Below are 12,249 nucleotides of genomic sequence, written 5' to 3' on the forward strand. Positions count from 1 at the left end.
TGAATTGATAAGCTGTGCTATCCGGAAAATTTATTTAACCTCTCTGAATCTAATTATTCATATGTAAGATATTAATCAATATTTACCTTTCAAGTTATTGTGAGTATTAAAGATAACTTGTGTAAAGTACCTAGGCTATTTCTTATCACATAGGAGGCACTTACTAAAGAGTAGCTATTATTATCCTTGATTTGTTAGATTCTTATTAGAATAAATATCTGTATGGGTTTGAAATTATAAAGCAATTTTTCCAGTAGTTCTGTTAGATGATTTATTATATACTTTTATTCCAGAAGGTTGACTACATATAACTTTCTGAAGGTAGTTCTATTTAATTGACTAAGAATGGCATTTTTCTAAGAAATGTAAAAAACTAAAATTTCCCAGATTAAGAAAAATACTACTTTTAGTATAGCCAGTGATGTATACAGAGCACTTAAACGGAGTTTAAAACATGATCTATGTCATCAGGAAACAGACATTATAGTTGGAATGACAAGATCAAAACACATAAAAGAATCAGAGAGTAATTACTAAAAAATACTCTACTGGTAATAACATGACAGATCTCAGAAAAGGGAGCCATCAGAGTGGGGTCTAGAAGCAAATATCTTGGATTAAATTCTTCCCCCATCACTGACTAGATATGCACAGGTTAATTAACTTTCTTTGTTTTTGTTTTTTTTTAAGTTAATTAAATGACGGTTTATTTCAAAATTAGTCTTAGGGTGTCCAAGGGCTGGAGCCAGACTACCTAAGGCGCGGTGAGCCGCCGGCCTCCCTCGGACCGCGGAGAGGCCGCCACCGGCCCCGCCCTCCGTCCCGCCTCCGAGGATCCCTAGGACTAGAAGCCAACAGCTAAGGAGCCCGCGCGCTTGCTCATGCTTAATCCAGGTTAAGGTACACGTTGAAACACACGTCGGGGGGTACGTGGTGTCATGCAGTCCCTGAGATAGGATGACTCTTGCTCCGTGACCTCCGCAGCAAGGCTGCCCCCGAGGGCAGGGTGGGGTGGACAGAAACTTTTAAAGTGTAGTCCGGTAGCAAAGTGGGCACCTTCTCAGCATCCTCCTTCATGGCAAAGAGAACGTTTGCCAGCATCTGGAGATCTTCCCCCGCCGGGGCAAGGCTTTCTTCTCGTCAGGGCTGAGCGTGTTCAGATACTGTATGTCGGTTCCCGAGGAGCCGAAGGTCTGGAGGACGCTGCTCTGCAGACCTGCAGGCCGTTGGAGATGCTTCCAGCCGGAGCGCTTGAGGGGCCTCTGGCTTCCCTTCCCTATCCGGCTGCTCTGCAGGCTCAGACCTCTCCCTCCGCCCCTTCTTCGTCAGTTCTCGGGGCTCCTTCTGCTTCTTCTGAACCTCAGTGAGCACCGTGATGAAGGAGTTCTCTTCCTCCTCAAACTCCAGCTGCACCAGCTCCTCCGAGAAGCCGGGGTGGCGCCCTCCACCTGTCCAGCAGCTCGGTCAGCTCCGACCCCGACATGTGCCTCAGGCCTTTGTAGGACCCGTCGTTGTTGAAGGTCTGGGTCAAGACCCGCATCTCCTGCAGGAGGACCGAGGCTGCCTGGGAGGAGGTTTCTCCCTTCTCCTCCTCTTCCAGAACCTCCTCTTCTTCCTCAGGGTCTGGGGAGTTCTGCATCATTTCTTCAGTCTCCTCAATCACCTGATCTGCTGTGAGTAGAGGCTCCTCCTTGATGCCAGAATCACGTTCACTCTTCTCATCCAGCTCTTCCTCTTCTTTCTCGTGGATCTCAGTGTCAGAGCTGTTGCCATTCAGAGCCTCCATGTTTGGGTCCCTCCAGTCTTCTGAGAGTGAAGGGATATAATTGTCAGAGCATCCCAAGCCTCTTCATCCTGCAGGGTCTCCTCCTCCTCTTGGATCTGGAACTGGTTCTTCACGGGAGCTAGGGTCTCCGTCTTGGCATTGTAGTTCCGAAAGCAGACATTGAGCTTCTCCTCAAATTCATTCACGAGGTCCTCCACGGACTCGAAGCAGTGGGCCCTCCATTATTGCACAGCAATGGGACAACTGCCACTTTCAGGATTCGTTTACCTGTGCGGGTCCTGGTGGAGGGAGGCGGGTTGCGGGGCTCAGCGGGACACCCCCATCCACCAGGCGGGGAGCCGTGGTAGTGGTGGCAGCTGCGAGCCAGTGAGCACTCCCCGCACAGCTCCGTCAGCTCCCGGCTCCACTCCCCTTCTCCACCCTGCCCCCTCCCTTTCTTTAGGTTTTGTAGAAGGTACACTCTAGAGTGATCACCAGTAAGTCATACTCTTGTATAATCTCCTCCCTTTGAATGCTTGCTACGAACCAACAGAACCCATGGATTTGCTTCTAATCAGTAGGATGTGGCAACAGTCAAGAAATGTTGCAGATGTAATCAAAGTTTTCTAATCATTTGACTTTAAGTTAATCAAGACAACCTCCTGCAAGCCTCAAAGAAGAAGCAAGACACTATGAGTTGTACAGCTGTAAGAAAACTAATTCTACAACAAACAGGTGAACATGGAAGAGGATGCCTGAGCTTTAGACAGGACTTCAGATCCAGCCAATGCCTTGATTACAGCCTTGTGAGATCTTGAGACTATGACCCAGCTAAGCCATGCTCAGACTCCTGTAAATATGAGTTATTAAATGTAGATGATGTTTTAAGCCAGTAAGTGTATAATAATTTGTTATGCAGCAATATAGGCTTCAATTTCCTCATTTGTAAAATAAGACTAAAAATAATTCATACTATAAAAGCTTGTAATTAAAATTTTGTAATGGCACCTATTATCAGATAAGCTTGATAATTCATATAACAACTCCATCACCAGTATCCATTTTAGAGAGTCCAGTTAAATATACTTGAGAAACCTGCAAAATTTGAGGCAGTGCTTATGCTTGTCCATAAATGAAAAACTGAAAACTTAAACTTTAAAATGTCAATTTTAAACACAAATAAAATAAACACAAATAGTTTGCATAATATTTTTTCTTTGCTAAAATCACAGACACCACCACAATATTGAAGTTGGCAATCAAAATCATGAAATCCTCTAATGACTGTTACGTAATAAGCTCCAAGCATGTTTTATATGGCTCATTCCAGTCATCAAAGCAAGGGTGAGAAGTACAGAAAGAGCTCTGCCTTTATATACTTTAGTAATCAAGGTTTCATATCATTGGAACAGGTCAACTGCTAGAGGTGGTCACCAGATTTCCCAACATTTTCTCCACAGAATTTGGAACAATTTTCACTCCACTTCAATCTGGTCACTGTACCAACTGACTACAAGTATACAGCTCATGTGAAGAAAAAATTTTAAATTTTAATCCACCTGTGAAGTGGTGAAGGCAGAGTCCTTGAATCAATAGAATGTACCCTGAAAAAAAGAAGTGCTTCTAAATTCTGTCCCTAATTTTTTACTAAATTCTAAATTCTGCTCCTGTATTATTTATAAATTCATTATTGTATAAAATTATAAATCTACTCAGACATCACAATAAATCAGCAAAAGGTTGAAATAATTACCAAGATTATTTGAAATATGGATTCATGCTCATTGTCATTAATGTTGAAACTCTCCCTAAGTGCATGATATATATTAAAATAGCTGATTATTATATGAAGAATTACTATTAGCAAGATCCAAAACTTAAATGAAATATGTGTAACATGTTGAAGGTAAAAGAAACTTAAATTTTTGAACCTAATACATGACAAAATTCCATTAAATATAATGAAAAATGTTTAGATGCTTCATTGGATGTTTCCCCCCAAATATTAAAAATTTAAAAGACACCACGGAAGAGGTAGTAATTCTTCTTAAAAGAGTAAGAATGGTCCAAATAATATCCAGAAAATTATATCATATCAAACCAAAATGCATATCTTATCAGAAAATATTATTAGAGGAAAGCAAATTTTCTAAAGAAACATGTATTAAGCTGATTACAAGTTGATTAATTACAAGTTGAGAGAAGTTTGTCACTAAACATTTATATAAATGTACAGGTTTTGAATATATCTTGGTTTATAGTAATTTCTAGATTCTTTCAAAAATAAACAGAGGAATATAGGTTTTGTGATCATCTTAAGGAAAGATGTACTAGATAAGATATATTCTTAATAGTGAATAATTGTGGAGTGGAACAACAAAAGTTTATGGAAATCCACATAATAATATCTACTAATGATTTTAAATATATTATGAGGTAAGTTTCATATACAGTACCACATATGAAATAAATCTGCTACATCACATATAAATTATATCAGCAAACAAGTTGAAGGCAGAAAAGCATAAAATGCCAGTAGATACTATCAATGTGGCTAACATCATATAAAAAGACTTTAGAATATAATTTCTGGCCATGCAAATACTAGATTTCAGCACATACCTCCCAAGTATAACTAAAAAGACTATACATAACATTTTAAAAGTCCAGTTGAAAGCATAAGACCAAGAAGCCAGAACTTGAGCATCAAAAATTCCAGAAAGGAGAGAAAGGCATAACAGTAAAACCAAAAATGTGTTCTTCTTTTCCCTTTGAAGTATTTGCTGATTCATGAGCAGAGCAAGACTAGAAGATAAGAGATCAGAACAAAATGTCAGCTAAAGGACTGAGAAACTAGGAAGAGCAATCCTCAATTTCATTTTGTTAGAGAGACAAAAATTGAATTTCAGGGCTCATCAAGAAGATGAAGTCCCAGTGAATAGCCTGGCTCTCAGATGCAACCCCTGAAGAATAACCCTAGAATAGACTGCAAATAGTTAAGGTCTTTAAAATACTGCAGTCCAGGCTGGAATGTGTTCTATCCTGACTGGATTAAGCTGGCCTGCCCCTACTCTCACTACTTAAAATAATCTAAAATTAATTTCCTCGCAAAGATATTATAATCATACATGATGTCTAGCATTCAATTAAAAATTACCACATATACCAAGAAACATTGTCAAGACAAAAAGAAAATAGAATATAGAAATAGACTGAGGGGTGATCCAGACATTAGAGTTAGCAGATACAGACTTTAAAATAGCAGTGATTAAATGTCAAAAAAAGATGATAAGAGATTTTTAGAAGAAAAGTAGAATATATTTTAAAAATCAAATAGAAATTCTATAATTTAATATACAATAACTAAAATTAATAATTCAGTAGATAAGTTCATCAATAGATTGGGCCCAGTGAAAAGATGATTTTACTGAACAGAAAGATAGAAAATATGCAGATGAAAGCATGAAAAAATATGGAAAAATTAGAAAACAATATAAGAAATATATAGATTTTAATAAGTTCTGTGATACATACAATCAGTGTCCTAAAATGATAACAGAGAATGTGGCAGAAGTAATATTGAAACGATATGACCTAGAATATTCAAAACGGATGAAGGACATCAACTTACATAATCAAGAAGTGCTTTAAACATCAATATTTTGAAAAAATAAATAAATTCACACTTAGGCACACTATAGTAAAACTGCTAAACACCAAAGACAGAAAAATCCTAAAGATAGCTAAAGAAAACCGGCACATTATCTTCACAGGAGAAATAGTAAGCCTGGGCTGATCTTTTAACAGAGAAGGTGGGAGCCAGAAGACAATAAAAGGATATCTTTATAGTGCCAAACTAGAATTATATAGTCCATTAAAATATCTTTCAGAAATGAAAGTAAATTTGAGATGTTTTAGCCAAACAAAAACTAAGGAAATTTATCACCAATTGACTTTCCTAAAATAATTACTAAAGGAAATTCCTTGGGCAAATGGAAAACAGTCTTGAACAAAATGCAAGAAGGAATACAAGGTGGTATAAGTGACAAATATGTGGACAAATATAAATGGAGCGTGACTATACAAAACAATAATAATAATCTGCTGCATAGTTTAAAATACACTAAAATAGATGATAACAGTTTGGGGGAAAGGCAGAATGAGAATAAATGGACTTAAAGTATTCTAAGTTTCCAGCATAATCAGACAATTGATAAAAGTAATATTTTTTGTTTGACTGCAGTAGGTCAATTGTAAGTATTAAATAACAGAAGAAGGTATAACAGACAAGGTAATTGAAATTAAAATAAAAATATTTTTTTACTCATAAAGAAGATGATATAGTAAAATGATGGTTATGAGAACAAAATGGTGAATACATTTGGCATATTTCTCATATGTAAAATACTGCACATATCAAATGCAAGTATCTAACTCATATGTAAAATACTGCACATATCAAATCTGCGTATCTAACTTATGAATTTAAACAAAAACTCAACAAATTATTTCCCTTCCTAAAAAAATATTAAGTAGGAAGAAAACAATAAATTTGAAACAGAAATTAATAAAGTAAAACACAACAATAAAATAAATAAAAATAAAAAAAATATTTTCTTCAATAAAGAAAATCAACACAACCAAAGGGGTTTTTTTTAAAGATTTTTATTTATATATGTATTGAGAGAGGGAATGACTATGCACATGCACAAACAGGGGGGAGAGGCAGAAGAAGAGGAAAAGAATCTCAAGCAGACTCCACACTGACTGTGTAGCTGCTGCAAAGCTCCATCCCCTGACTCTGAGATCATGACCTGAGTCAAAATCAAAAGTTGGCCACTTAACCAAGTAAGCCACTCAGGCGCCCCTTTTTAAACATTAGTAAAATGAATAAACCTCCAGGAAGATGGATTAGGGGAAAAAAAATGAAAAGAACATAAACTGTCAAAATCAGAAATACACAAAGATGATATAATCTCAGATTTGACAAATATTTAAAGGACAAGAGAAAATCATAATTTTATGCTCTGGATGTTTTCTCTGACACCCCAACCAATTCTCTGATTCTCCAGATACCGAGTGGGTACCCAACAATTCATTTCAATTCTGACACTCTCTACCCAGAGTTAGTACAGACACCACAGGTTAAGGACTCAGTATCACAAAACTGCCCCCACTCAGACACCAGTCACAAATCCAGTGCCATCCACACTTCTGACTAGCTATAAATCAGGTGTTCCTAGGATCCCCTTGTCAGTTTCAATAATTTACTAGAATAGCTCACAGAATTTAGAGAAATAGTGTACTTAGGTTTACTTTATTCATCCTTATTATAAAGGATACAACTCAGGAAGGGCCAAATGGAAGAGATATGTTCTCTACAAGGTATTGGGGGCCAGAGCAGCACTTTTTGTCATAGCAACAACTGAAAAGTACCCAAATCCCTATTTAAAAGAGTTAAGTAAATTGTAGTATATTCACACAACGGCATACTGTTCAGTGATGAGAATGAAGAAATCACAAATATTTATCATAATGTTGAGAAGACAAGGTAACAAAATACTATACACTGCATGATTCTACTTGTATAAGACGCAAAAAACAGGAACAACAAATTGATCTACATGCTGAAAGTCAGTACAACGGTTACCTCTGGGAAAGGTAATGACCACAAGGAATCCCCAGGGGAGCCTCTATAGCGTGCTAGTGATGTTCTGCTTCTCTACCTCATGCTTGTTTCATGGGTGCTTTTACTTTGCGAAAATTCATGAGGTTGAAACTTACAGTTTTTCTGAATGTAAGCTGGGCTTCAATAAAGAGTTTAAAAATAAAATATGATTTTAAAAATGGAATGGAACATATTTCCCCAAGGAAGTGAAGAATATGCCAACATATTTAACATACAAACTTCCAATTACTTTATTTTTCTAAATTACCTTCATGGCCCTGAAGGCATTTCAGTTTGGAACTCTTGTTGGGGGGGCATAATATAAAATACGAACCTTTTTTTTGTGTGTGTGTGTGGCTAGGCTTTATCTTGAGCTATGGCTTCGAAAATGTGAGATCCTAACTACTAATGTACTCCTTTATGGAATTTGCAAACATCCTTAGACTGTGTGGGGAAGGGATGGGAGGAAAGGAGAAATAACTTTAAACTAGGTCAGATAATAGAAACCTTGGTGAAGCCCACGGGTTGTTTCTCTTCCTTAATGATCTTCTGGATGAATATGTACAGTGGGCATTGTCCTATAACCAAGAATAGAGAAAAGTAGTCACTTTCTCCTGGGGCTGGCTCTACTATGCAGGGAGCAGAGACTTACAAGGAGGGCCAGGTACCCCACAGTCATCCTCATAAATACTAACAGGCTAGTGGCTTGAGAAATAACGAAAAGAGACACCACCCTCAGGAACACATTAGAGGAACATATCTTACTGCTCTCAGGTAGCCACTTAGAATTTTTGAAGTGGCAAAGTTAATCTAAAATATAATTTCAGTTAAGATTAATTGTAGATAACACGTAGGGCTAAACATGATCACAACTCATTTTCCAAGTTATCTGATTATCCTCTCATATGTATTCCAAATCCATGTTCTTACATCACCCCACTATCAACCTTCATCTTCACATGGCATTTTCTCTGTGTGCCTATTTGTTTTTGTATTCAAATTTCCCCTTCTCATAAGGACACAAGTCATGCTGGATTAGGTTCTACCCTAATAACCTCATCCTAACTAATTACACCTGCAATGGCCTTATTTCCAAATATGATTACATTCTGATGTACCAGGGATTAGGGCTTCAACACATGAATTGGAGGGGTGGGGTGAAATAGTCTGATTCATAACAGATCTTATTTCCGAAGAAGGTCACATGAACAGCTACTAGGGGTTGAGACTTCAAAATCCTTTTTAGGGACACAATTCAACCCATACAGCACCCATTCTTTTAGATGAATAGTACTTTAGGCCAGGAAAATTACCCCATAATGCAATCCACTCCTAGTATCTTCTCAGTCCCTAAGTAAATTCTAGGTGTTCATGGACTTTCACCTGCCATCTGTGTTACTTGTTACCATGTTTATCTCTTTGATTACATCTCCCCGATGCTGTTTCAATGACCACTTGAGCTTTCTATGCCTTTGGGACAATGTGCATAAATCTTTCTGACTTCCTTGCCCTGCATGCCTCTCCCTTCTCACATTATTACGCCAACCCACCTATGCCCACATGCACACATGGGCACAAAATACCCCTTACACCAGAACTCCACATACAAGAAAGATGAGGCCAGTTCTGTGGCCCAGGTGCTATTCATGTCCCTCAGTGTATCATCTGGGTGGAGCTGCTCATGCCATTCATGCTTATGTCATTCATGTTATGAAAGTGTGCTTCAGCTCCAACATATCTTTACCTGCTAGCACATTCTGGTATAACTGTGTAGACACAGGCAATGGATTTCAAGTTTTACCCAGTATTTTATTTTATTTTATTTTATTTTATTTTATTTTATTTTATTTTATTTATTTTATTTTATTTTATTTTATTTTATTTTATTTTATTTTATTATTTTGTTATTTTATCTTTTTGAGAGAGTGAGAAAAAGGGGGGAGAAAGAGAGTATTAGGCAGGTTCCATGCTCAGCACAGAGCCCCACACTTGGGCTCAATTTCAAAATCCTGACTGAGATCATAACCTGAGCCAAAATCAGGAGTCTAACTGACTGAGCCACCCAGATGCCCCTTGTCCAGTATTTTTAAGACATTTTTTCTTTTTGTTTTGTTTTCCCTAACAGACAAGTAATGCTGACTCTGTTCTCTTCCTACAAAATGAATCAGAACATGCTTAAGAGTGACAGGATGAGTAAGGTACAAGAGTTTCAAGAAATTGGATAGTGCATTAAGCTACATCCTTTTTGTGTAAACATGAATGACAGTGGAATTCTAAATCCTCTCTTCCCACTACCACCTCATAAGTTAAGATCAAAGGAAAAATGCTACAATCAATAGTTATTATTAAAACATTAAAAGGCAATGTATTGAAGTATGAAAGAAAAAAATTATTTGTAATTGGGAAGGAAATTTAATTGTGCCCTCCAATTTATTGCACTTACAAGCTGGAATTAGAACAATTTCAGGTCACCAGTCACTTAACTCCATCGAATTCTAGTAAGTCACATGTAATATTAATCCCAAGTAAAACTTCTATGCATTATGGAATAAAAGAGTCCTAATTTCCCAAAGAAAAAAGGTAATGCATTTTGGTATCATTTGAATGTCAGAGACTTCCTGCTCATAACTAGCAAGTTTCATGACACCTTTAAATTTTACAATTACATTTCTTTTTTTTAATTTTTATTTATTTATTCATGAGAGACACACAGAGAGAGGCAGAGGGAGAAGCAGGCTCCATGCAGGGAGCCTGACGTGGGACTTGATCCCGGGTCTCCAGGATCACATCCTGAGCCAAAGGCGGCACTAAACTGCTGAGCCACCCGGGCTGCCCTACAATTACATTTCTAAAATTTGTTGTCACAATCATTATATCCAGAATCCCATGCAGTTGTTTACTTAAAACATGCTCTCCATTTGACATTTGGGGGGAAAAAAGATGAAGACATCTCAAAGCAGAAAAAAAAAAATTATGACACTTCAGAGGGAAGATTGACATGATCAAGTCCTCTGGTAACTGAAAGAAGACCCTCAAACCAAGAAAGGTAGCCAAAAGATACCAAATGTAGAGGCAGTCTGGGAGGAGAGTTTTGGCAGGGCACACTGCCACGTGGGCAGGTCATCAGGAAGGGTGGGATCCAGCCATGCAGGCTAGCAAGTGCTTCATGACGTGAGAGTTTGGGACTTGGGTTGCAAGGAAGGACTCCAGGTCCCAGAAAAGGTACTTTTGGAGAAAGGCAACACTTCACTTGTAGAGAAAAAAAAAAATAGTGCTAGAGGATAACCAAGGATAGATGCCATGGCATAGGAGACAAATGACAAGAAAGCGGCTTACAAAAAATGGAACACAAAAAGGCAAAGGTGGGCTAAGGGCAAGGATGCCTACTGCTGAGTCTAATCAGGGTCAGAATGGATCATAAAAACAAGCTGTCAGGAATAAGCAGCAGGAGATCGAGCTATAGAAAGAGGGGTGCCTCAGAGGCTGGGCTATCGGAAGAATTTGGTGATTATTGATTCTAATGTCCAAAAAACAATAGAGGGACCTAAGCCAAAACACATGGTCATCTCGGAACTCAGGGAGGAGTCTTCATTCTGCCTCTTCATCTCTCACTGCTTCCTTCTCCCTCTTCCTGCCTCCCTCTCCCGTTCTCCCTCTCAATCACTTTCTTACTCTTCTTGCCTTTGTCTCTAGGCTCTGTTTGTAAATATTTGATTTCTCTGGCCTGTTTGTCTTCCTTTCATTCCTCTTATGCCCTCCTTTCTCCCTCTCCTCTCCTCTCTGTCATCTGACCGCCTATCTTAGCATCCCCACACCATTCGACAGTCTTTTCACCCACCTACCCCTCTCTTACTATTCCTTCCTTCTCCAATCCTGGAGTCTCCTTCTACCCATCATATTAAAATGACATATTTTTCTTAATTTCATGTAGCTATTCAATGAAACTTTAAAATACCAAATTTAGAGAAGATCTTTAGGATGTTTTTAATATTTCTTTCTCATGAAAAGACAAAAGCAAATTATTTTCCTTCTAATGCATCTGATATGGGAGACTTTTTTCCCCTAAGAAGGGGAAAAAGAATCAGTGATTCTTAATAAGAAACAAAAAAGTTTCTCCCCTCACCCTTGTTTTCAAATTTCCTAAGTCATCATTTGAAAAAGTCTCACCAACAATGAGATTCTTTGTACATTATTAAATTCTATCATCTCATTGATTTACCATCTCTTTGTTATACCAGAGATAAAGAAGATGAGAATCTGACTCACTCTTATAAATGGTAACAATTATATTCATCATGGCTAGGTCTCTTTGAACATCACAAAGGAGAGGAGCATCCAGCCCAATAATAGCAGTGGCCATACAAGCCGTGGTAATAAAAGATGATCTCTAAACCAATAATAAGTTCTCAGGGTACATTGTTCCCCCCGCACTGACCAGCAGTTTATTTTAACACAATAAGACCTCATTCCCAAAAGATGTAGGACAGGTAAAATGTAATTATTGCACACTTTATTTGTTCACTCAGATCTCCATGTGTTTTCTGACCTCTGATACTGAAACTGCCACTGAGGCTTATATTCCCTATTATCAGCTTGGCATTAGCAAGCTAGAAAAGGAAAAAGAAAAACAACCACAGCTTAGAAGAATTTATTGTCTGCCATAAGCGCTTGCATCAATGAGGCTGAGCAGCTGGCTCAAAGCTCTTATAATATCACCATCTGTAACTCAAAGGGAAAACGAGTATCTCTGATTTTTCAAAGGGTAAAGGGAGTACAATTGTATTTATTAGGTGTTCAAAAGCTTTGACAAGAGAGG

The 12,249-nt window shown here is 37.9% G+C and overlaps 1 pseudogene; it reads right to left on the reverse strand.

Annotated features, from left to right (window-relative positions):
* Positions 1 to 936: 936 nt before the first annotated feature.
* Positions 937 to 8,386, reverse strand: LOC144296595 (fasciculation and elongation protein zeta-1 pseudogene; annotated as a pseudogene).
* Positions 8,387 to 12,249: the final 3,863 nt, after the last annotated feature.

This window comes from Canis aureus, chromosome 24 (assembly GCF_053574225.1).
Source record: "Canis aureus isolate CA01 chromosome 24, VMU_Caureus_v.1.0, whole genome shotgun sequence".
NCBI lineage: Eukaryota > Metazoa > Chordata > Mammalia > Carnivora > Canidae > Canis > Canis aureus.